The 21,829-nt window shown below is 35.9% G+C and overlaps 1 long non-coding RNA gene across 2 annotated transcripts in view; it reads left to right on the top strand.

Moving 5' to 3' along the window:
- The first annotated feature begins 221 nt into the window (after positions 1 to 221).
- Positions 222 to 21,829, top strand: part of LOC120504896 — a 60,349-nt gene continuing 38,741 nt past the window's right edge. For both annotated transcript variants that reach the window (XR_005628142.1, XR_005628141.1), the window contains exons 1-3: positions 222 to 346; positions 13,813 to 13,913; positions 21,666 to 21,707. This is a non-coding gene — a long non-coding RNA (uncharacterized LOC120504896). The remainder of the gene's footprint in view (positions 347 to 13,812; positions 13,914 to 21,665; positions 21,708 to 21,829) is intronic.

The raw sequence follows: 21,829 nt of genomic DNA, 5'->3' as shown, positions 1-21,829 counted from the left end.
TTAATTTCTATTTTCCATGACTGTGATCCCCCATGTTGGGGGTCAGTGAATATTGCATAATAAAATACTGGTTTCTATGTCTTCTTGCTATTTTTTTTTCATTAAGTGACTTGCTATTCAGTGCCAATGCTGGGAATGCTCAACACTGGCTTGTAGGAAGAGTCTGATGCTAAAAATAGCATAAGAGCCTGTCTTGTCATTTGCAGCTAAAATGTCATCTTGGAAAAGAAACACCTCCAATGATTAGATGGGTCTAGATGGCCTTTTTTGGACCTTTTATATGACTTTACACTTCTAGAATTACCCAGTGTTCTTCAGTGGTTCCATTTCTCATAAGACACTAAGTGTAAGTACTTCCTGGGTTTGAATTTTTTTTCTGGGTTTTTTTTTTCCTTTGAAAGTCTTTATTGTGCAGTCAGTCCTGATCCTTGAAAATATATTTCTCTTTAAACTCATATCCCATTCTTAATTCCGTTTAAAACAGTTTTTTTTCTTTTACCATCTAGGAATGTTTGATTTTGTTATTTTTTTCCTTTCTAATATATGACATAAAAGTCTATTTCTCTTATGCCAAGTTACTCAACTGAAGGGGCTTTATTTACTCTGTTTGTAATTCTATATTTAGGATTGTATTCAACTCTTCTATATGGTGTCCTATGGTTGTGTTCGAGGGTGCCAGGATGAGGGAACAGACAAGAATCTTGACTCCAAGTTTCAGAAGGCTGATGTATTATATTATGATATATATTATATGAAAATGCTATACTATAACTATACTAAAAGAATAGAAAGAAAAGGATCCATCAACAGTCTAGGAAGGACAGGAGAGGAATGATAACAAAGGCTTGTGAGTCTCCTAGAGTCCAAGCCAGCTGAGTGTGATTGGCCATTAATTAGAAACAACCAACATGCACCAATCATGGATGCACCTGTTGCATTCCACATCATCAGATAGTTATTGTTTACATTTCTTTCCTGAGGCTCCTCAGACTTTGAGGAGAAAAAATCCTAGCAAATTAATATCATGGCTACAGTGTCCTGATTGTGGAATGTCAGGACACTTTAGAACCCTAAAGAAGAAACCTTTGTAGTACTCAAAAAGAGATGGTTAAATTCTATTCATTGTGCTGTCAGGGAATTAAGATGCCACCACTTTCATATGTAGCAATGGACATTAGGGTCTGTCCTGAATGGTGCTCTAAAGCCATCCCAATTAATTTAATACAGGGTAATTCTGTAAGCAAAAGAGGAGGAAAAGTGTACAGAAAAAATGTGGGCGAAATCAAAGAAATTATTTTAGGGTCAATTTTAGTCTGTCCAGGCAATTATCCAATGAAAAAAACTCCCATAAACTGCATAAAATTTCAAAGTCTTAAACAAGACTTAAATGATTTTTAACTTTTTTTGTCTGGCTCATTGCCTAAGGTTGAATTTCATCTTTGCACATACATTGTATATCTAGATGTTCTCTTTTGTCTGTAAAAAGCATTTTGAGACTATATATTCATTGTTTAGTACAGTAAGATACAAACGATCCATAACTGAAAGTTCTCATTCCTGAAATATTTTTTAAAATAATCAAAGCATAGGTTCAAATTCCCTAATCACTATGTGAATCACTATATGATTTCATCAGGATATACAAATCAGATGGACACACTGCTGGAGGCATGTTTTGTTGGTATTTCTGGAATTTTATCAGTATGATGTTTATGCTTTATGTCATGTTTCTAGGTGAATTCTTTGTAGTGTATGCACCTTGAATGTAATTGCTCCAGTTTGCTTCTCTGGAGAATCTTTTCTTTTTCCCTTGTCTGTTTACATCAATTCAGATGTTGAATACCCACAGGCAAGGAACCAGACTTCCTACATGAGTCTTATTTCGTGTTATATGGAACAGTTCTTTCACAAGTATTGTGCATTTTCTATGTGTGTTACTGGGAAGGTTTCCAAACATCTGATAGACTGTGTTTGGGGAGTTACTTGGAAGATGTATACTTATTTTCAAAGGTAATGAAGACATTAGATTATCATTGAAACAAATTTATCTCAGTAGAAGTTGAATACAGCTGATAGGGTTTTACCAAAGTGCCTCATCTTTATGTCTAACATTGTAGATGTGTAGCAAAAGTCTGCTCTGTCCTCTCTGGCTCCAGCAGTTTGCAAGATCCAATCTTTCATTAGATATAACAATAAAATATTTTTGAAATTGAATAGCCTATATGCTTGGGCCCTACTGTATGAGGCAGTAAGTTTTCCCTTTATATTATAATCCCTGCCTACTGCTGCTCAGTGTTTGTGCTATAAAGAAGCAGCACAGCCATTTCCATTTCAGTACTGCCCTAGCAGCCTGCTGAGTCAGAGCACACTGCTGATTATTCTCACTGCATAGAGATTTTTGTTCTGTGCCTCTTTGGATTTCAGTGCCTTCTCTGAATGCTCACTTCAATCTTATGTCACCACCAAGGTCACTTTTCATTTTCCAATTCCTGTTCCTGTGGTTCATAGTTGCTTGGAGAGGGTCACGTGCCTGCAAATTTTAACAGCTGTGTCTGCCTCATATCCTCTCAAATGAAAGCAAAAGTGAAAACTTAGCTTCTCAAGACCCATGCTGGAGCAACAGAGAAAGCCCTTTACTGAATTTGACTCTTCCAAAGAACTCTAAAATCCTTGGGAACATCAGCTTCAGGGTCCTTGGCAAAAGACATTTTCCTCCTGCCTTTTTCAGATATCACCAGTAACAATGAGACCTCCTATCTCTCCGCAGCTGTCTTTAGGTCTTCTTAGCTGTTCTAGCTCAGCCTGAAATCCTTTCTGTTGATACTATACCTTGCTAAATTTTAGATGATGGTCTGCAAAATCAGGGCCTTGCAGCTCTCCACCAGCACCAGTTCATCAAGCAGCAGTTTTGGCTTTTTTTGGCATAATTTTTGAGAAGAATGCTCACTTTGTGCATATGCGTGTTGATTACCCGCACAGGAGAGCACAGATAGAAGAAACTTGGTCATCAAACTAAGAGTAGCTACTGAGGCCACCAGAGTGCTGTGGTTTACATTGTAGTTAACTAAAGTGATCTGCTTTGTCCTCTTACCATAGGGACAATTTGCAATGGACAAGCACGAGCACATAAACGTTTATATGTATTACATGAAAAAAAAAAGTTAACGGCTTAGCAAGTGTGAATAACCAATAGTTTCTTGTAGCGAACAATGGTGTATTTTAGCATTAACATCTGCAGTGATATTGTTGAATGCACGTACCTACTCTTTAAAAATTAATGAACTTGACTCCTGTGTACCTAACATAAAGTCATGTTTTACTTCATCGCCATGGAAAACTGGAAACCATTTTCTTTGTTCTAGACTGACAATTATTATTTTGAGTGGTGCAAAGCTTTCCAGGAAATATTTATTTCACTTTCTCTGGGAGGGCAGGATAAGGTCTGAATTTTGGTTTCCAGCACTCTTCTGAAGTTTCCAAAACACTTGTATTTTTCAAATTGTCAATTTTACTACTCCTTTTTTATTAAACAGCACTGTTTCTTGAAGATAATGGGAAGAACTGGTTTTGTAGTGACAAACACATAGACTCAAATGTATCACTAATACTTTAACTTACAAGCAATAATGTAAGCAATTATATGTGCAGAGGTTTTATAACTAAAAATTAACAAAATATAAATTCCTAACTGTTGCTGGCCACTTTAAAAGCAGAAGATCAGTATATGTTTATAAAAAAAAAAAGCAGTCACAGAATGAAAGAATGAAAAGTTCTTTGATAAGAAAAATATTAGGATGACAAATTTGGTTTCATGCACACAATTTTTAAAATTGTTCTCATGTACATTTTGCTTATATTCACAGGAGGTGAGCAACTGCTGAAAAAAAAGCAGTCACAGAATGAAAGAATGAAAAGTTCTTTGATAAGCAAAATATTAGGATGACAAAGAAATTTGGTTTCATGCATACAATTTTTAAAATTGTTCTCATGTACATTTTGGCTATATTCACAGGAGGTGAGCAACTGCTTTACGGTTTAGCATAAGGAGCTATCAGTCTTGCAAAATAAAGATATGTCTGTTTTATACATGCAGGAAAGACTCATAACATGGAAGGAGTGCTTATCTGAGGTTTGATATCTTGACATCATCTCAAGAATTATCTCAGAAGTTTAAAATAATTTAATCATAAAATTATACTTTTCAGGGGAGATTGGGAGAAAAAATCTTAACTGAGTAAATGATCCTCTATTGTTAAAACAATTTATGGTAAAACTGCATTTGAGAAGTTAATCAATTTAAGTCTTAGGGGAAAAAACCCCAAATTTTGGCATATCTGATGGAAACCTAGTGATAATGTTGATGAAGGAGTAAGTAAACAAGAACTTGAAAACTTGGTAAAAAAAGAAGGTTTAAACAAGGAGGTATGTAAACAGGATAGCCCAATAAACAGAAACAGTGTTTTACAAAAAAATAAATCTAAGATGAGGATTATGAACCCTTCATCAAGTCTTTGTAAATCAAGGATTAATAGACTGTTCATCTGCTCCAGGTGAAGATTCTTCCACCAAGAGAAGTCTTGACAGGAACTCACACATCTGTTACCATTCTGTGGTGAACCTGTTCCCAGTATAACACATGAACCTGTAACATGTGAATAAAGGTCCTCAAAGTTATGTCTAAAGCACTTTTTTTTTTTTGTTAGACAAATTATGAACAAAGCAATTAAACTTTCTTAATTAATCTTTATTCGGGAGTGACTGCAGGTCTTACGAAGATGGAATAAAACGCAAACAATTTTCAAAAGAAGTATTAATCTATTATGCCATGTACATTCCTATATATATTTATTAAATAAGCCATACTCCTCTTGTGCTTTCTTTTGTTTGTGATTTGGAAAATTAAGTTAGGCAATAAATTGTAATGTTTCCAAAGTTAGGAGTGAATGAACTGGAGTATCTTCTTAAACAGTTAACATTTAGATGATCTGACATGGAATATGACCCAGTACAATTCATATTAATGGACAGCAGAGGGCTTGCAGACTCAAGAAAATTGCTTGAATGGAAACAAATATGACAATGGCATCTTATAGGTCCCCAAACCTGTTTATAGATTTATAGGATTGTCACATGTGTGGTCTGCATGCACAAAGAGAACATTTTCACTGAAGAAGTGAAACTAACTCCAGATTTGTAATACTGAAAAATTGACAACTGACATACTGTGAAAAGTATCCAATCAGTCTTTGGAAATATTTGATGTTCAACAGGTGAAGGTTAACTCAAGAAACCAGTTCAACCTGTGTATGTCTTCCTACTGAGTCATAGTAATAAATGGCTTTGTCAGCAGATTAGGTCAAAAGATAGATTCTGACTCAGCAATCTTTCATCAGTGGCTTCTACTTCAAGCAGAGAATCTCTGGGACTAGGAACTTAAGAGGAGGCTTCAACTCATGTCATAAAAACTCAGCACCCTTGAATTGTACTAAATTGTGCAGTGATGAGATATTACTACATTTCCTCATTGACATAACACTTAAGAGCATATTCATTGCCATTACTGTCTTTTACTCTGTTACCCAGTGTTACCTGGACAGCTTTCCCCTAATGTCCTGCCTACTCCTTTTGGTATCTGACATAAAATGGACATAATCTTTTGCAAATAAGGAGCATCAAAAGTATTTACACATGGACCAGAGTTTCTTTTCAGTATTCATCCTGAGGTAAAACTTTACTTCCAATTTGAGGTACTTTTAAGTAATAGAGGAAGAAAATTTCACAGAACTCTGGAAATAAGTAAGGATAGATAGTTGATTTCACTGCTATTTTACTCTGGTAGGTAAGGCTGCTACTGAAGAACTACAGGAAATCCAAACTTTATTTTTATTTCCTTATATGAGCATACTTCAGTATATGTCGTTTAAATTCCTGGGGATAGTCTTGAAGGAAGTGCTTGGGTTTTTTTGGTTTTGTTTGTTTGTTTGTTTGTTTGTTTGTTTGTTGGGGTTTTTTTAATGGTAAATCTGCTGCAAATGGTTTTTTTTGGTATTTTGTTTTTGTTTGTTTGGTTGGTTGGTTGGTTTTTGGGGTTTTTTTTAATGGTAAATCTGCTGTAACTTTCATGAGTATTTGCATTTTAAGTCAAAAGAAGAAAAAGAAAGTCACCTTTAATATGGTGATTAGGCACTCGCTTACTTCCTCCAGGTTTTCAAACTTATCTCAGTGTAATTCTGCACTCTTAAAAGACCAGAGAATGGGAATTAAATTAGATGCATCAAACTCCAATTATAAGGTTTTGCTTTCAACAGAGGTAGACTCTTTTTTGATAGTTAATCTCCTTCATTGTCAGATAGTAAGAATTAACTTAAATTGCACAAGTGACTTTTGGTACACTGTAGCATAATTTTCTCTCCAGCAATGATTCAAAAACTGGTTGCTAAAAAGCCATTGATTAGTCATAAGAAAGTTGAAATATTTATAAACAGGTCATTTTATTTCCCAAATTCTTAATTTGTGGTAGGAGGGAAGAATCTGGATGTAACTTCTAACTTTCCTCTTGGTAGAGAGAATTACATACCTTAAAAATAAATATACACACATAGATGTATATATATTATATATATTATATACATACATATGTGTGTGTGTATGATAGCATTGGTAAATCTTCCTGGTAAGGCAGTGCCTGATCATTAGCACATGTGGTATTGGTGTTTCATTCAGAGCTTTATTCATTGCTCATTTCTGAGCAGACATGTAATTAACTGCCTGCTAATTGTCTGTTAACTCATTGGTACAAAAACCCCTGTCTGCAAAAGTATTTTTATTTTTCTGTATTAGGAAACAAATTTTCAGAAGAACTAACAATTATCACAGAAGTTACTGGTTTCCAGTTCATTTCTTACCTTCCAGAATAAAAATTTGAATTAAGAAAAAGAAAAAATGAAAGTAGTGAAATGAAGTAGCAAAACAAATTCCAGCTTTCCAAGCAGTTCAGATTACATCTCATATTAAGCAATATACTCTTCAATGCAGTGTTTGAAGATTACAGAATGTTTGTACATTACAGAAATCAGTGAAATAACAAAGATTTTAGAAAAACTCTGCAATTTTACTTTAACCGAGATGCAGATTTGTTATGCTTCATATGACTTCACCTGTTGGGATTTTTTTGTTAAAAGTGTACTTAAGAGAAATAAAAACATTTAACTTAGCAAAACAAAAGCAAAAAAGTATGCAGTCCAAGCAATATCACAAAGCTTATTTTTGCATAAACTTTTTCTCCATTCTCTTCAGAGATATTGCACATATAATCTAACACATTTTTCTAGTTGCTTCACTTCTGAAATTATATATCTGTTTTATTCTCTGATGTTGCATTCCTTCTCCTTAACGGTATTTAAGTAAGAACATCTCCCTTTTTTGCACCAGAGCTTAAAAAAAAAAAAAAAAAAAAAAAAAAAAAAAAAGGGGGTCAAATTGCTAGATGTCTTGTTCTCAAGGATGCCTGAGCTGGCTTGGGTGTCAAGAAGGCTGCTCTTTGGTGACCTTTTAGCAGTGGTTGAAGAACCGCTGCTTTTTCCTCATCTCTGCCAGCTGATTCCCATTGCTTTCTAGTAATAACTTTTCGCTCTACCAGTGGTTTTCGTCATGACTTTTGGTCATTTACAGTTACTGGTCTATTGGTTTTTTGAGGTTGGGATTGAAGGCACCTGAGACAGTATTTCATGTTCAGACTCAAGTGTTTATTATTTCTTATCAGTGAAACACTCTCTGAGTTCTGCAGCTTTTCATTATCAAGGCACAAAATGGATAACAATCTCTTGTTACAAGGTCTTTTAAGACTAAACTATCCAATTAAGAAATGACACCTAGATTATTTTCACTTTTAACCCAATAATTGATCCCTCAAATCCTGCAATGTGGACTTTTCTGCCCAATTACAAAACATCACCCAAACCCATGAAGAAGAAGGAAGAAGCAGGTAAAAAAGAACAACCTGCCTCCGCCCTAAAGCCCCCATCTTGCTTCATATTTATTTCTGTATTCTAAAACCTGAAACTCTTAGTTTTCCACCCCGTGATACTACACACTTCTAACCATAATCCCACACACTCATAATCCCAGTGCTGTTAATCAATTTTGGAAGCCTTCTCCACAGCCTCAGGTCAATTGCAGTTCTCTCTTGTGGGTCTGTGCCTTTCAGAACAGAATGTATAAAATTTTTGGCATCCAGGGTACCAACACTGGTCTTTGCATTATGTCAATGATTATCCTTTTTTCAAGGATAGATTTTCATGACTTGTTCAAATCGCTTTAAAACCTTGATGCTTTCATGAGACACAGTCCCTGTATTGCAGCAGCTCTGGTGCTGTTACTGCAAAAGTGAATCCTACAGTCTTGTTGGTCTAAGAAGTATCTCTACCAGAAAAGAAAGAAACCAGGGACAGTTTTCAGGTGGATCACTAAAACAATCCCAACCTTCATGCAACTTACACTTGTCTGTAAGTGATAAAATAAAAGACACATGCTAAAAATCTCTTCTATGATTCAAAGTACTCTTGGGACTTAGATGTCTGAAAGATGTCTTAGATGTCACTGAAATTACACTTTAAAAACTAAATATAAACAGGAAATAATACATCTCTTAAGTAAAAGTTCATTTTAGAATTCATCTCTTCTGTACATTCAGTTATATTTAGGATACCTGAAATAATAATTAATAGCTTAAAAAGTGCTCCTCTAAAAATGAAAGTACTTAATTTAAAACTAAATTATCTTATGGATCTTTTACATCTGCTCAGTAGTGTTAAGTTTTTAGTAATATAGAATAATACTTAGAATTGCTCTTCAGGTTTTTACCTTAACTTACAGCTCAGGAACATATTTCAAAATCCATCTGGGAGTTTTTGAGGAAACATTTTGTTTTCTGGAAAAAAAATATTAGCCTCACATCACCAACTGCCTTCAAACAAGGCTGAATTTGACATACTGAAATAAATGTGGACAAAGAGTAATCTGTAAATAAACAACTTTTCTCTATTCTTATGTTTGAAAAAAACATTTTTCCATAAAACTGTTGAGAACGAGTGCAATTTTAAATTGCATTTTTCTTGAAGCATCATTTTAATTTATTTTCTTGTTTACCAAAATGAAATGGTATTTGTATTAGGTGAATTGTACTTTAATTCACCTAATCATAGCTTTCAAGTCTGATCTCATCTGGCAAGGAATTTCACATGCTCTCAAAGGGAACATTTTCCAAATGCAGACATATTAGGAAGGCATTTTAATTATGTGTCTGAGATCACTCATCCTCCCAGTATGGTATAATAAATCTGATTTACTCAAGTCTGCAGTTAGCAAATGCCACTGTTACATGAGAAATATGTAGAAATATGGTGACTACATTTCTGTTCCAGGCCTAGACAGTGTTTAAAAAACTCAGTATCTAATTTTCCTTCTCCTTAATATCCCTTCCTAAGTATGTCTCTGATAAGTCAAAATAAAAATCTTGTTCCATACACTCGTAGAATGTTATGGGCTGGGAGGTATTTTAGGCCTCATTTGGTTCCAGCTGCCCCTAGGGACACCTTCCACTAGATCAGATTGCCCAAAGCACTGTCCAACCTGGCCCTGAGCACTTCCAGGGGTGATGTGTCAACAACTTCCCTAAGCAACCTCTTCCAGTATCTCACCACAGTGAAGAATTTCTTTCTAATATCTAATCTAAGCCTTCCTTCAGGTTAAAGCCATTAAATCCTGTCACTACATGCCCTTGTGAAAAATCCCTCTTCAGCTCTCCTGTAGGCCCCCTTTAGGTGCTGGAAGGCTGCTATGAGGTCTGCTGAAACCTTCTCTTCTCCATACTGAGCAGCCTTTCCTCACAGGACAGGTACTTCAGCTCCCTGACCATTTCTGTAGCCCTCCTCTGGACTCACTCCAACACATCCACATTCTTGGTTCTTGGGCTGGTGACCCCAGAGGTGGATGCCGCACTTCAGGTAGGGTCTCACAAGAACAGTGTGGAAAGAAAGAATCCTCTTCCTCAACCTGCTGGCCAGCCTGGCTTTGATGCAGTGCAGGAAACATATGGCTGCAAGGACCATCACATTGCCAAGTGATGTCCAGATTTTATCCACCAGAACCCTGAAGGCCTTCTCCTCAGGGCTGCTCTCAATCCATTCTCTGCCCAGTCTGTACTCCTGCTTCACCTGGCCCAGGTGAAGAACCTTGCATTTGGCCTTGTTGAACCTCATGAGGATCATCCAGGCCCACCTCTCAAGTTTGTCAAGATCCTTCTGGATAGCATTGCCTTCCCTCCAGCATATTGACTGCATTACACAGCTTGGTGTCCATGTCAAATTGATGGATATTAAGAATAATATGGGAGTTAGAGAAGGCTTTGTGCTCATAAGCTCATTAATGCCTGCTCAAAACTGTGCATCTGCCTTGTGAGCTTTGCATAGGTGTGCATTTTACTATTAGTCATTTTGCTGTTAGTCATAGATAATGCACTTCTTGGCTCTATTCTATGGGTTTGTCTGCAGGGATAGTTTCTGTCCATGCATGTTTGTGAGATAAGATTTTATTTGCCTGGTTTTGGTGTTTGGGGTTTTTTTTAATGGAATGTATTTAAGATCCTACTATGAGATTCCACCCAATCAAAGAGTTTCAATTGTTACTGGGGGCTAATTTGGATCTAGCTTAAAATTTCAATGACTATGATTTACAGGTCCTGAAGAGTTAATGAGAGAATACCAGAATGATTCCCCTCTCTTGTTTGTATAACAACTTGACACCTTTACAAATTCATGAGCTAAAATTGCTCTGCACATATGCACAATATCTTATTTTTCATTCAGCACTGTTTCCATTTCCTAGTGCCCTGTGTGACTTTGCTCACAGGTTGGAAAGTAGGGTAATGCATCATTTATACTGGCTTCCACCTTTATTGACTGATGGCCTCCTTTGCTGTCAATCATTCCATTGAATTTTGTCAAAAATAATATGAAAAATTTTGTTGCTGATATGACTGAACTGCATTCACCTGTAAACAAATGCCTGAGACAGAAATCAGAATGAATGGTTACCTAAGGTCATTTCAGATATTGCAAAGACCTAATGGAAGTCAGATGATGGTATCCAACTGACAAAGTGGCAAATATAGTTTCCTTATTTGATTGGAAAAGAAAAACACATTATAAATATAATTCTATGAAAGTGTTTTTTTCTTTTGAAAATGGTTCAGTTTGACAGTATGTGATCCACAGCCCTGTGCAAAAGATGCTCATGTAAGGTTGCTACATGTCCTGACCAGAGAACTACCTGACTGTCCATCTCTTGCTCAAATCCAAAAGTGCTATATTCAAACACCAACTAGCCCATAATGGATACATGTCAGAGAGCAACAGGATTCACCAGGGAGGCAGGGCCAGACACAGGACTGGAGATGGCACAATCACAGCAGAAGTCAGGCCAAAAGTGGGAGCCCAGACCCAACTTTAAATGGAGTTCCTGAGCCCAAGTTTGAATGAAGGTTCCTGTGCAAGGCTGGTCAGGGCTTTTGAGACAGACAGTATTTATATTGAGAACTAATATTATCTGAACAGTATTGAGAGTTTTGTATGTTTTATAGCATTCAAATTATCAAGGGTGAAAGTCAAATTTTAAAATAACTAAGTTTAGTATCAAGTTTAGTATCACTGCATGCTAAGAACCACAAAATGCTAGAATTAGACATATCAGTATTTGGTATTGCTTGTAGAAGCTGATTATAGGCAATACCAAAATATTAAAGCAAACTGAATGAAGTATTTAACATAACCTAAAATATTTTATCCTAAATTTTTAATAAAAATTAAGAACTTTCATGTGAACTGGCCCAACCCTGTGCCCTCCCCCTCTACAGCCTCTTACAGTGAAGTTGATCTTTGTTGAACTCATAAAATTTTGAAGAGCATATGTATAGTGTCCAAATTCTTCAAAGTTTCCTGATGAAAAGGATCCATCTGTAAGTTTTGAAAGAACATAAAATCTCTTGCATGGCATGTGAAAGTAACTCACAAAATATTCCAGCTCTACATATTGCATTAAAGTGTGAATCATTTCAGTTATATGAGAAAAAATGAAACTTTGTTCATAACCCAACGTCACACCATATTAAAAAAAAAATATATATATAAAAAAAGAAAAAGAAGGGGAAAGAATGGGGGAGAAAAAGGGTCAGACTCTCTTACCTCCAATGTTCTCTAAGAAATTCCATCTGAATTTATCACATTTAAATACATGAAACCAGAGATACTTGGAAGCAGATTGAGAGGTTATTAAGCAAGAGGAAGAAAAGGCCACTCAAAGAAAAAACTTCAGAAAAAGTGGTCAGATATTCAGGAGAAAAAGGAAGCCTACATTTTTTGAAGAATTCAGTATTGGATGTGTCTTTATTTCAAATTATCATAGAAATTCTGTCTTAATATTTCCTCATTCTTTACTGCTATTTCTTCATTTCTCCTCAAAGAATCTGTGATTTGACAGATTATTTAATGAAACTTAAATTTCTACCAATTTGTATCCCAATGTGTATTTGTATACAATGTTTCAGAAAAGCTTAATAATTAGCTGACTCCAGATATGGTCTATTTGTCAGATATCTGTATATGTCAAGCATTATGTAGTCGTGCATGGGATGGGTCAGATACAACCTGAACATCTTTTAACTCAGCTAAACCAAAGGCTCTCTTGAGTATGAGTGAGTTGGGAGAAACCAGCAGCACACTAAATTTCCTTTTTCATCCTTCCCTGAAAAGCAGGTACAGAAACATTGTCAAGATGTTGATATGATTTTTAATGAGTTGTAGAAGAATATATTATAGACAATCCCCTATTTCAGCTTAATGTAAGGTTTATTGGGGAAAAGTGGCAGACTGGCATAAAACAACCATATAAACTCTTTCAGTGCAAAACTGCCTAGGCTTATGACTCCTCAGCAAAGGTGCATGAGGATATTGGTGATTTTCTCATGTTCCACAGGCCTCCTTTTCTCCTTTGTCCCTGATGAGAGGACTGGTTTTGTAGCATATTAATCTGTATTTTCATAATCAATCACCATCTTTCTCTGCTTTTCAAGAGAAATCACACTAGCATAGATGGTGCTCCATTAGGCAGTCCTTCCCATTACATTTCCCTTTAGACATGCAGGGATCTCATCTTGAAATGGCATTTGCCATCAGCTATGCCCTGATGCCAACAAAAAGGGTGAGATCACAAGGAAATCAAACTTTAAAAAGACACAAAATATAAACATTAAATAATTCCTAATACTTGAGACTGACTTTAGATCTCCTGTCTTCAAGTAGATGATCATACAGAAGAAAAACTATCATTTTGCAGCTGAAAGGCTCACAGATGTACTGCTTAAGGGCTATTTCAGAAAACAAAGGAACAACACAAACAACTGAGTGATTTCTGCATGTCAGACAAAGAAATGTGAAGAAGAAGAGGTGACCACAGCAAGACATCAGAACCATCTGTTCCTTTTGTTCTGAGTAAAGGCTTCTGGATGTGCAAGCACACCTGAGATCCTTAACAGAAACAAAGGCTGTGTGTTATCAAATGGCAAAGGTGGACTTTGTTTACAGCTTACTGGTGACAAAGACATGCTACCTCAATATTCAGGATGCATCCAGACAAATAAACTGTGTATTATTAGGTGAGAACTGAAACTGCCCAAGCTTAAAGGCTTATCACTGTTGCTGTCTATAGTATTTTTCCTTTTATTGGTTGATAATTATTGTGTCTATTTCTCTTCTACAGACTACTTTTCACTTGTATTCACTGTAATGCTGAAGTTCTTTTACCAAGCAAGAATAGTAATGAGAAGGGAGTAACAACTATTCCAGCTTTTATGTTCTCATGTAAGTACTGGTCCTTGAACTACTGAAGAGGGATTTATAGAATTGTTTTAAAAATATATTCATATCAATTATGGAAAATCATTTCCACACAAGTCTACAAGATAACAAAGGAACAAGGTTTCAGTACTTCACATGTAAAGTTGTGCTGCTTTAGTTTGACAGAAACTGGATATTCTCTTTATTTTTTTATTATACCTACCCATAGAAAGTAGATAAACTTCCCGTAGGAGACAGCCATGATTATATCACTATACTTAAATTTGCCTTCAAATCACTTACTTTTCATTGATCTAAAAACTGCTTTTTTTCTTAATGCCTCATTCCCCACCTGTAAAATGGGAAGAGTACTATTTTACAATGCAGGTCTTCATGTAAAATGCTCAACTAAAAAGGCAATATAGCTGTACAATCATCTTTTAGGGAAAACCATCTTGTGATGGGGAGCAAAGACATAAATATGTGAAGTTTGAAGATATAGTTCCCTGTGCACAGCATCTGGCAAAAAAAGTCTTCTCCCTAGAAATTTTCAGCATTCTAATCAGTATTTAAACCCTGATAATATGCGATGTATTTTTTTCTCTTTGTTTGATGTAGCTTTACAGCAAATAATGTGAACCTTTGCTTTAATTAATATTCCTTGAAACTATTTATGATTTACAAAAAGAATGGAAAAATGTTGATAATAAACTAAAGTCTTAATAGCTACAATCCTAATTTATATAGTAAGCTTTATATGAGTTTCCCACTGTTCTTCACAAACAAATCATACAGAACTACAGAAAGGAAAAGTAATCCATCTCAAAAAAAAGCCATTTTGAAAAGACTTGTCACTGCGCTTCATATTCCAGAAATGAAAAAAAACAAATATTTACAGGAAGCAAGTGATACATCTGGGGTGCCAGCACAGAAATGCTGTTTCAAATATTTTCTTTATTCAGTAGCTGAAGTAAAAAATGGCACAGTACATGAATTGAGTTAAAAATAAATAATAGGCATTACTGAAAACAAAATAGTAAAGAAATAAAATATGAAAGCAGCATATTGCAAGCAGCATTTGGCATTGTGTGAAAATAACAGGGTCTTTTTTGTTTTCTTATCAGCTCTGAAAAGTGCATTGTCTGGCTTCATGTAACTGCAGCTTCATTTTTTTTGGCAGTAGATGAATGTGCTTTTGTTTTAAACCTCAATATCTTTAACATTGAACAGACGCATGGGTATGTGAGATGGAGAAGATACAGTTTATATACTGTGTGTTTCATCAAACATGGTAAACTGACTGCTTTATCTATATTCAATTTAAAATTTAAATTTTCCATTGTATTGGAGTTTTTGAATTTGAATTTGACTAAAATATGTCTATAAGAATTAAAGTTAAAAAGTTTATTATAAATTACAAAATTTATCAAGATTTCTGGGAAAATACTTGGGTGAACTCTGCAATATCTGTGCTGGTATAGAGGTCAATAACTTTTATTTTTTGCTTAGGCTGTTATGTGAAAATTTAGCATTGAAAAATAGTTATAGTTAGGATACGACTGTCAAAAACATCTATAAACATACGGGGAAATTAAAAGTTAGTTGGGTTTTTTTAAGCTAATTGTTAAATCAGACTTGAATATTTACATTAGAAATTAATTTCTAAATTTTTTGAGGCTAGAGCAAGTGATGTCAATTATCTCAGGGTCTGGAGAGATTCTTCAAGAGCTTTTACAGGTACTTAATCATCTCTTCTTCAAGGCAGCAAAGCCAGTACTGTTGAGAAACAGCACAGATGCACAGAGAGGATCATATTTGCAATTTGGATTGGCATCTCAGAGGGACTGAGACCAAAGAAGAGGCCCCAGCTGGGGGTTGGTGGCAGGGTGGGAGGCATCAGGTGGGTGAAGGGTAAAGGATCCCAGTCTGCCTTGCTCATCTGCCATCCTGTGCCAAGGAAATGACTCTTTACGCAGAGGCTCGGCTGGAAGCAAGAGGCAGATTGCAGTGGTGGGCAATTGCTACCAGAAAAATAGCAAGCTGGGCTTGTGACTGCAGAGAGAATTTCATGGTGACTTGCTTGCCAAGTGCACAAATGTGTCAGACCTTATGAAATGTCTCCACCAACTGCTAGGAACCAGCAGAGGTGGTGTGTAGCTGGTGTGCATGGGAATAAAAATAGCAGAGTAAAAGAGAGAGATGGAGTCGATTTTAGGGTTTGAAGAATGTTTTAAGTGTACTAAAACCATCAAAGTGGTTTTCTTTGTAATGCTCTCTGCCATTTCAGTGGTGCTGGAGATGAAGAAAGAGAGGCAAACTTTTAATGCTGGGCTGAGAAGCCAGCAGTAAGGAGTAAGAGGCAGCAGAAGCTTCTAACACAGTGGATGGTCATAGAAGAGAGGTACTTCCTCTGAATGACAAGTGGGTCAAGCTGCTACCATTCAATATCAAGGAAGTTGAGAGTGAACTTTTAAATGAAGAAATTAGAGTAAGCAGACATATCCAGAACAGCAGAGAGGTGGAGATGACATATTTATTACGGATGATGGTATGGAAATTTTTTTAGTCTCTGTAAGGCTAGAACACAGAATGGAATTAGTCAAACAGAGAGTATGATTTAAACTGGTCCTGGGAAGAGAATCAAACCTGTACGGTAACAATATAAAGTATAAGCTGTCAAATGAAGGAACATGAATAAAGCAACAGCAGACGTACCAGAAACTTGATGGAAAGAGAACAATCTGCTAAACCTCATTCAGTGGAATAAAATTAGCAACAATGATCAAAAGAACACTGACTATTTGGCAAGATCAAATTATATGCACCCAAGATTTACTTAAAATCCTCCTGGTACTTGAAGTACTTGGGAGATATGAAGGTACCTTTTAAATTGATCCCAGGTGAGATTCCAAGAAATCCAGGGTACATAAACCTGATATGCCAACAAGGCAGATTAGTATAGCCTATAATAATGCACAAATTAATAGTCATAAACATAAATCTGACCATACACTGGGGAAGAGACAATGCAGATTCTTGAAGGGAAATCCTGTACCATAAACATACTACAGATATTTGAAAGTTCAGCATGTGGGTAAGGGTATTCTGACTGATATATCCCACCTGGATTCCCACTAAGTTTCTGGTTTAATTTGTCATGCGAAGCTTTAAAGAGCTTAATTAGTTGCAGCATGAGATAAAGTTCTTCACTTTACTCCATCATTTGGTTAATGATGAAACAGAGGGTAGGAATTAATATTTTTTGCAGTAATCAACAGTGAATTCCACACAGGTATGTGCTGGGACTTGTGCAGTTTGATATGTTAATAGATGACCTGGAACTGGAAGCCATTAGTGAAGTGGCAAAGTTTACTGCTGATAACAAGTTATTCAAGACAGTAAAAATGAAGGTAGACCATGAAGAATTACATGAGAACCTGAGGAAGATGAATGAGTAGCCAGTAAAATGGCAGATGAAATTCGGTATAGATAAATGTCAAGCCATGTATAGGGGAATGAGCAGGCCTACACACACAGCACAATGGGCCCTGAATTGATCATTATCACTCTGGAACAAAACCTTGGGTCATCATAAAAGGCTCTATGAAAATGTCAGCCCAATATTGGTAAGACAGGCAAATCAGAGGTAATAATAATTTTAAAAAGTAGTGAAGAATAAAAAAAGAGAACATCATATCTCATTGTGTAATTCTCTGGAATCACCCCTTTCTCTTCCCTTTTAAACAGAATCGATGAAAACAGGAAAAGATTCAGGAAAGGAGAACAAGGATTAACAGATGTATCAAACTGCACTGCTTCTTTTTATCAAATAACGAACTAAGAGAAGACTGTAAAACGGAGGGAAAATGACAAAAACAAAAAGATATTACAATAGATCTCTTTTAAAAAGAGTGTCTGGGAGAGGTTGGGTAAGGACTGATAGACCATTGGGAATATAAATTGTCCAAAATAAAAGGAGGGATAGATGAATTTTGTAGGAGTCAGCTTCAAAACAATTTTAGGGAATTTGTTCTCCAGTCAGTAGCTGTAGCCTAGTGAAACTGCTCCAAAGAATGCTGGAAATTCTAAAAATAACATGGACTGAAGGATACATGGGGAAAACTCATGGAAAAGGAGACCAAAGATGCCTATTTAATGTATATGTACAACTTCTGACTCCAGAACTGAAAAACACTGGGAAGCACATGAGGTAAAAGTGTCACAGATACTTCTCAAATTTTCATTCTTTCCTCGATTTCCATTTATGATGTATTTTATTTTGGAAAAAATAGAAACAAGCATTTGATGTGACTCAGAAGGCCTTTACCATACAAATCTCTTGTTATTGATTCTCCCAATGACAGTCACTGCCTACTTCATTAGCGACAAACAAAACAGCATAGAGAATTAGGCACACCCTCACTGTTAATACATGCATTGCAACTTCACTCTCATCCTTATGTGACCCCAAAACCATAGCAATTTTTTATGAATTTTCTTTTTATATTCAAAGTTAATGGCAGTTGTTTCATAGCCTGTCCAAGTCTGGTTTTCACAGGGTGATCTGTACACCCTTACTTATGACGCAAGCGTGTTGAGGGGTGCTTTAAGGTGTGAAGCCTGGTGAGGATAGTGCTGGAAGAGTGTGGGAGGTGGGGACTGCCACTCCTGGTGCAATGTGGACTGTTCTGCCTGTTGGAGCCAGCTCCAAGGATGCAGAGTACAGCACCACTCTTACAAGACATTTCAGACACTCACAGGCGAGGAGTGCAGCAAGCACACGATGCAGAGAGCAACAGCCTGGCGCTTGAGCACCAGCCCTCTCTCAGCACAGAGACAGATGATGTGTGGTCTAATAGAAACAGACTGTGGTAGGCACACTGCCTTTTCCTGAAACTGAGCCTATAATTGAATGATAAAGAATTTGGGGCTGTCCCAATAAGGAATGTGATCACTCAGATAATTTTGTTGCATATTATTTTTTTTGTAAATGGAGTCTGTGTTATGTCTATGATAAGAAACACAGGTTTCTCCTATACCTATTGTTCCTGGAGAGCTACTTAATACAAGATTTATACTCCCATCTTAGCAATGGCAACATTAATCTTCATAGGTAACGAGTGCATACATAGCAAGAATAATAATAATGAAATATCTTTTCTTCTCATACCTACTATCCATCTTATCTTTTAGTTCATAAGTTACCACTCACTATTTGAAACTGCTAAAACAAAATTTTGCGAAAATCAAAATGCCTCTAGTACGTCTACTTTGTTTTGGGGACAAATGACAACTTTTACCAATATCTTTCTTGCCTGTAATATTACATTGTTATTGATCTTTATAATTTCAGATTGCTGTTCACATCAGGTGTGTTCGAACAGAACGTCATAAAGGTTTTTTAACACTAAGAAACCAAAGTGCCTTTAGTTCCAGACTATCAGGTGTTTTATTCTTGCATGGATTGAAAGGATCCAGATACATGCAACTTAGATTATTTGTTTTTATTAATGTTTAGACAGCACTGTGTTTTTGAAAAGAAGAGAACAGACCCTTACAAATTTTTTTGTGAGGACACAAGATTTCCTTCTCCTACTACCTATTGATACACTGGCAGTTGAGTAAGTGTATCAAGCCAATGGCTTCTGCTTCCCACAGTAGTTGCACTTTTTGGAATGGGAGGTTTCTTCTTAGGTATGAAACTGTTGGAATCATGGATGCTGAGAATTTTAGATTTTCTGTGCTGTCAGGCACTGACCCCCAAGAAAAAACTACATTTGACCTGAGGCCGTGGAGAAGGCTTCCAAAACTGAATGATAGAACTAAGATTATGGGTGTGTAGTTTGAATACAAGAGTGTAATACCACATGGTGCAAAACTTAGAGTTTAAGGCTTTAGAATATAGTAATATATATAAAGCAAGATGTAGGTTTTAGGGTGGGAGCTGGTCATTCTTATTTACCTTCTTCTTCATCTTCTTCATGGGTTTGGATGGTATTGTGTAATTGGATAAAAAATCCGCATTGTGGGCATACGTGATTGGTTATTGGGTTAAAAGCAAAAATAATGTAGGTGCCATTTCTTAATTGGACAGTTTATCCTTAAAAGACCTTGTAGAGAGAGATATGTTGCCATTTTTTACCTTGTTAAAGTACTGTAGAACTTACAGCTTGTGAGACTGTAACAGAGATAAGAACTAATAAACATCTGAGTCTGAACAAGAAATACTGTCTTGGAACTTTGTCCAGATCTTGGCAGAAAAGAAACAAAGAATTCATTAAGAGTTCTTGTAAAACTTGGCAAAAAAAATGTCCTTCAACAGAAAGAAGAATCTTTTCCCTAGATTATCACCAACCAATATTACAGGCATTTATAAAGACAGTCTTTCTTCTGAAAAAAACCTAGTTTATAATCTGTTGTTAGCTACAGATTGTTTCATAGGAGAAAAACATGGGAGTGGTAGGGATTTTTACTTTCTTTTTTATGTTTCCTTAAGGTTGAAAATTTTCTGAAGGACAGTCACTGTTCTGCTCCACAGCTAGGAATGTTGATCTAAATTTACCTCTTAATGTTTTTGTGTTTAGGACTCAGTGAAGATTCATATAACAATACAGCTGAATTTGTCTATTTCTCCGATTAAAGAATTTTGTCTAGAAAATAATTGTCATCTAAATTCATCACATTTATGTGAATAGCAAAATAGCTTGATTAACACTGTAATAATGTGTACCAAAAAAATATATTATTCACTACTTTTGGCAAGCTAAGAGAATAATTCCTTAACATTATGTGCTGAAAAATATTATTTATTAAGTTTTCTAAAAATTGTTGATATATTTGGCTTTTTGATCTTAGTCATTAACTAAACTATGGGGGGAAAAAAGAAAGTACAGCATTTTCATATATCTCTGCATTTTCATATATCTCTGATTCAGTTGATACTGTTTTTATACTAATCATCATGAAAATATTTTACATGCATCTAGACATATAATAACATAATGTCTTGCATTTCATGTAAATCCCTCAGTATTGTATGATGAATCATTGTCCCATTGAAATACAGTAATTTTTTTTAAAAGAGTAAACTATAAGGTTTAAGTCATCAAAGGAACCCAGAGAACGTCTAGTTTGAGCCTAAAAAGGGCTGATCCACTTAGGATTTAGTCAGCCTGAACCTACAGTATTAGGCTCCAAAGAAAGCATTTCACTTGCTGTTCTTGGTTTTTCTCATAAGTATGGATTTAGGGATAAGAAGAGACACATGGTTATCTGCTGCAATTTCCCCCCACCCCCCTCCCCCCAAAATCCAGAATCTGTGAAAATGCTTTTGCACACATCCAGTTCCCAGGTCTTTGCCAAATATCATGGCAGCCTCCTTTCCCTTCCTCTGAGAAGGTCATTCCTTTCCAGAATGACCTGAGCGTGCCTACCTCCACTCTGTTGCTGCACAACAGCACACTATAATGAAGAAAGATCATTCTCTTTCTTCTCTAGGGTAGTGACTTTTCTTCTGCCAAGAAAATTGGTGAAAGATCATACAGCAGCAGTCTGTGGAAGTTAGTTTAGGAAACATTTTAGTGTCTCAAGTTTCACTGCAATACTTTACACACAAGTTCAAAGCACAAGATTAAACTTGTGCTTTCACATTTCCATCATATCCAAGTCCTCCACAGATTTCAGTGTCCTATTACTTGAAACCAGAAGTAATATTGCAGGATTTTTTAAGGTATCAATTTTATAGAAGACCTAAGCATTTATTATTATGCCTTTCAGATCCTCTGAATAGTTGGAACATGGTTAATTGAAAGTTTCAAGGTAAGTCTGAAAATACTTCTTCAGATAATGTATAAACAAAATTTATGGCGGATCAAAACCCAATATACTTGTGAATAATGATAGATCCGATGCACTTCTGCTAGTGTGTTGTCTTTAACTGC

This window comes from Passer montanus, unplaced genomic scaffold (assembly GCF_014805655.1).
Source record: "Passer montanus isolate IOZ18808 unplaced genomic scaffold, ASM1480565v1 scaffold31, whole genome shotgun sequence".
In the NCBI taxonomy this organism is placed as follows: domain Eukaryota; kingdom Metazoa; phylum Chordata; class Aves; order Passeriformes; family Passeridae; genus Passer; species Passer montanus.
The sequence above is the reverse complement of the archived record's forward strand: the minus strand, read 5'-3'. Positions and strand labels throughout refer to the sequence as shown.